The 5,434-nt window shown below is 38.8% G+C and overlaps 1 long non-coding RNA gene across 1 annotated transcript in view; it reads right to left on the bottom strand.

Annotated features, from left to right (window-relative positions):
- LOC117947712 overlaps positions 1–5,434 on the bottom strand; it is a 22,383-nt gene that overhangs the window by 15,495 nt on the left and 1,454 nt on the right. The window contains exon 2 of the long non-coding RNA XR_004657302.1: positions 1,554–1,565. This is a non-coding gene — a long non-coding RNA (uncharacterized LOC117947712). The remainder of the gene's footprint in view (positions 1–1,553; positions 1,566–5,434) is intronic.

A 5,434-nucleotide genomic window follows, 5' to 3' on the forward strand; every position in this document is an offset into this window, starting at 1 on the left:
TTTCTCCTGTGTCATTCTTGTGAATTGGTAACGTTACACACACTGGTTCTATTGGCATCACATGTAATGGTACACTCACCTTATGACATTCTCTGCCATCCGACGACGAACTGTTGTTTCACTGACTCCAAAAAGCCTTGCAATGGCACCCACAGGCAAACCCGCATGTAGAAGTCCTTCCACGGCGTCCACAGGCAGCATAGAAGCAGGGCGACCAGCTATCCCCAGGTGTGTGGTTAACGTTAGCAACCGAATTGAGAACATAGGCCGCTTCCTCAAGATTATGAAAAACTATATTGTCGACATCTGTGTCCATGTGTGCCGCTAACTGAAACACACGTTCTGTCAGAGCGTCTAAACGAAAAATTATAAAGTCATTACTTATAACGTTAGTATTGTTTTCAAAAACAGTTGCTAAATGTCTCAGCTCACTGACAACTTCTCCGTAGGTAGCCATCTTTGTTGTGTGTGTGTGTCCGGTGGCATGTAAATTCGACCGTGCAGTGAAATGCTAACCAACCAATGGGCAGAAGTTGGCCCCTTAAGACCCGCCCCTCCTCATTTGCATTAATTAGGTAGAAATGCATACAGAAATGTAAATGTGACAGGAAGACAGAAATAAATACATTTTAAAAATAGGTAATTACTAAATAAAGTTGAAGATTATAACGGACAATAAATAAATAAGGTAATTATTACAAAGGTAAATATATAAAGAAGCTAATTAAAAGAGATATATACATTTATGTCTCACTGTATAATTTAATTTCTACCAACATTTATTTGTTCATTGTATTTTTTGGGGCAATTAATTGTATACTTATTTATTTATTGAGCATTTATTTATTTCTGTATTTATTCTTAAATATGGTAGACTCGGTCCTCCATACACTACATCTTATTTGTAAACAATAATAATAGCACTGTAATAGCACTGTTTAAGGTCTGATGATATTTCAATAAAATGAATTGAATTGCAAAATGTACTTTTTGTAATTCTGGGGGGAATGTGTTTCTAATTTATAGTTTCTCTCTTTCCTCTTTAAAGGACACAAATGTTGTAGCTGCTGAGAGGGAGCATGAACAGCTCACCTTTGCCATCTACAGCATCAGTGTTGAGGGAGGTGATGCCACCACTCCTTCAGCTGATGTTGGAATTGTGATTGAGGATGTTGAAGTACTGCACAACTTGGGAGACATCGCCTGTGCATGTGCACTCTTAGTGGGTGTAATTTATACACTGAACCTCAGTTATCCCAAGGAACTGAAAGCCTTTTTGAAGTAATTCAGAAGCTCTTCCGTCAAATGGATGCTAGCAGACTCTCAACTAAGGTACAGCTACTCAAGAACAAACTGTGTGAATGAGCCAATCACTGATTTGGAGGCGATCAGTGGCCAGGCTGTAGACGGACCATTATTTTGTTAAAAACAAATGTGAATACTTTAAATCAGTTTGTTAAACCATATATACAGACACAAAGGGACATTTTGGTGGATTGTTCTTCTATATTAAGGAAGATGACAACTGTTTGAGATTTGGAGCTTCAACTAACATTGTTTCATAACTTATCTGTTCAGTTTTTCTATTAGTTGTTAGGGCTTTTGGAAACTGACCTTTTTAGATTTTATACACCAAGGTTCAACCTAAAATGTCTTATCTTTCACAGTTCACAAATAAGATTCAGTACGAAACCACAAAATATTCTCATTTATGTTGGCTCTTTTTCCTATATTATTGATACATTTTCTGTCAAACTAATCAATCCACTAATATTTTCAGCTGTTATTCTATGTTGGATATATGTACATGTGTTCAAATTAGGTCTGCATGATTAATCTTTATATCGCGATCTCTATTCACCCTGTCACGATTTATTTTCAAAATAAGTTTGATTAAAAAAAAAAAAAGAATTCTCATTTAATTTTGTGAGCCAACTGCAACACAAACGCTACTACTTTCTTCTGGGAGTTTGAAACATACCATTTAGCGCTGCGATGCTCTCCCTTCTCTTCATTGAAGTCTCTATGTTCCCAGGCTTGTGGTAAAATATATATATATATATATATATATATGTTTGTGTATATATGTATATATAATGTGTGTATTCATGAATGAATATGGCGCTATAGGTGGCAAAAAAATGTTTGGTCCTGCCTATTAGTTTTGTTTTGTCATGGTTCATGTGTGCAATAAACATTACACTTCGTGAGAAAAAATCGTGGCAGAGAATCGTGATATCAGCTAGCTAAATAAAAATGCTGATTCATATTTTTCCCTGAATTGTGCAGGCCTGGTTCAAAATTTACTGCATTGTAATGTTACTGTAGTACAATTGCACCAAAATGTGCTGTGTTGGTGAATAAAGGAATTAAGAAAAATATGTTCGGTTTACCAAATTAATTTGTGTGGAACCTGTTGACATACTTGAAATATGTAAAAGTAAATAGTAAAATTTGTATTGGATGAAAACATTATGTTTTCATTAACCCTACTTAAATATATTATTTCAAGACTACAAAGAAGATATATGCTGAAGTGACATAAGTAAAATATGTAGCCTGTTCATATATTATTTAGGTTCATGTGACATACCTGACTTTATTTGGTTAAGCTTAAATGTATCTTGTTAATCTAAAGTTAAAAAAATTAATTGGCTGAATTAACAATCATTGTGTTACTGTAACATGAATTAATTAAATTAAATTACCTTAATATTTTAGTTTTTAACTAACCTAAAAAAAATACGTGGAACCTGTTGAAATAATAAATTTAATTAAAGTCAACGTTTCAATTTTTTGAGTGAGCTTACTTTTATGACCGTTTTTTAAAGGAACATAGGACTGGATCACTGTGATCCAAATACCCAATTTCTGTATTACCAGATCCTGGTTACCAGAGCCTTAAATGGAACCAACAGTGTAGCTTTCTGGCTTAGTCAATAACAGGAAAGCAAAATACCAGTGGCCACAAATAGTCATTGTTTGTTTTAATTTTAAGAAACTGAATATTTGGAATGAACAGAAACATTAACATTCCCTATTTTGGGAGACTGCATCGGTTCGCCGCACCTCGCCTCGCCTGGAGTGCCTTGCTTCATAGAAAGAGCTAATGAGCTATGTGCCGGCGTGCTTATATACCCCTACGGTTACCGTTCTCACCAAAACCAATAGGATTGGAATAGTTTTCATTTGCATTCAGCCCTGCCACGCTTAGAGGCGTTCCCATAGTGTCGTCACTGACGCAGTGTCTCGTTCCCCTATCTCTGGGAACAGGGGTTACATATGTAACCCAAGACGTTCAAATTCATTCTTAAACAACACAATACTAATATTTTAACTTAGGAAGAGTTCAGAAATCAATACTTGGTGGAATAACCTTGATTTTTAATTACAGCTTTCATGCGTCTTGGCATGCTCTCCACCAGTCTTTCACATTGCTGTCGGGTGATTGGCTGTTATGCCACTCCTGGCATGAAAATTCAAGCAGCTCAGTTTTGTTGGATGGCTTGTGACCATCCATCTTCCTCTTGATCAAATTCCAGAGGTTTTCAATGGGGTTCAGGTCTTGAGATTGGGCTGGCCATGACAGGGTCTTGATCTGGTGGTCCTCCATCCACACCTTGATTGACCTGGCTGTGTGGCATGGAGCGTTTTCCTGCTGGAAAAAACAATCCTCAGAGTTTGGGAACAGTGTGAGAGCAGAGGGAATCAGCTTTCTTCCAGGATAACCTTGTACAATGCTTGATTCATTCATCCTTTACAAAGACAAATCTGCCCAATTCCAGCCTTACTGAAGCACCCCCAGATCATCACTGATCCTCCACCAGATTTAAAAGTGGGGGCCAGACACTGTGGCTTGTAGGCCTCTCCAGGTCTCAGTCTAACCATTAGACGACCAGGTGTTGGGTAAAGCTGAAAATTTGACTCATCAGAGAAGAAGACCTTACTCCAGTCCTCTGGGGTCCAATCCTTATGGTCTTTTGCTAACTTTAGCCTGGGTTGTCTTTGCTTCTCATTGAGGAAGGGCTTTTTTCTGGCTTTGCACGACTTCAGCCCTGCTTCTAGCAGCCTGTTTTGCACAGTCCTTGCTGTGCACTTCAGCCCAGATGCTGTTTGCCCTTCTTTTTGTAAATCACTTGATGTTATCGTACGGTTTTTGAGCGACATGCGAATGAGTTGGCGGTCATCCCGGTCAGTGGACAATCATTTTTGCCCTCTTCCAGTCTGTAGCTTTGTTGTCCCCAATGTCTGTTGCTTGACCTTGTTCTTATGAACTGCCGTCTTTGAAATGTTAAGGTTGGAAGCAACCTGACGCTCACTATACCCTTCTGCAAGTAAAGCCAGAATTGAACCCTTCTTTTCCTCACTCAAAACTTTTCTTTTTAACTCTTTTGGCATAGTCAATTGTTCCTTTTTTTGTTTAGATTACCTGTGTGGTACTAGTAGCCCTGTTTTTGCCATCCAGCAGGCCCTATTGCAAGAGGATAGTGATGACCACAGCAATGGCTTTTATACTTTACCTTGGTAAATAAGATTTGGCTCAGGTGATCACTTCAGCACCTCATTGAGTAGAAGGAGGTGTGCCTGTGTTGGAATTTAACAGCCACTGGAGTGGAATGATTGCCATACATGTAGAGGTACTGATTTAAGACAAATAAAGGAGTGGTATCTTCATTTTTTCCAGAGCTGTAAATATACAGTGAGGAAAATAAGTATTTGAACACCCTGCTATTTTGCAAGTTCTCCAACTTAGAAATCATGTAGGGGACTGAAATTGTCATCATGGGTACATGTCCACTCTGAGAGACATGATCTAAAAATAAAAATCCAGAAATCACAATGTTGGATTTTTTAAACTATTTATTTGTATGATACAGCTGCAGATAAGTATTTTAACACCTGAGAAAATCAGTGTTAATATTTGGTACAGTAGCCTTTGTTTGCAATTCCAGAGGTCAAACGTTTCCTGTAGTTTTTCACCAGGTTTGCACACACTGCAGAAGGCATTTTGTCCCACTCCTCCACACAGATCTTCTCTAGATCAGTCAGGGTTTAGGGCTGTTGCTGAGAAACACGGAGTTGGAGCTCCCTCCAAAGATTTACTATTCGGTTTAGATCTGGAGACTGGTTAGGCCACGCCAGAACCTTGATATGCTTCTTACAGAGCAACTCCTTGGTTCTCGTGGCTGTGTGCTTTGGGTCATTGTCATGTTGGAAGACCCAGCCTCGACCCATCTTCAATACTCTGAGAGAAGGAGGTTGTTCCCCAAAATCTCACATGGCCCTGGTCATCCTCTCCTTAATACAGTGCAGTCACCCTGTCCCATGTGCAGAAAAAAAAACCCAAAGCATGAATCTACCACCTAGGGGTGATCCGAGGACCCGGCTGAAACGAGTATCCGGTACGGATAAAGCACTTTTGCCGAGTACAAGT

The sequence above is a fragment of the Etheostoma cragini genome, chromosome 7 (assembly GCF_013103735.1).
Source record: "Etheostoma cragini isolate CJK2018 chromosome 7, CSU_Ecrag_1.0, whole genome shotgun sequence".
Taxonomy (NCBI): domain Eukaryota; kingdom Metazoa; phylum Chordata; class Actinopteri; order Perciformes; family Percidae; genus Etheostoma; species Etheostoma cragini.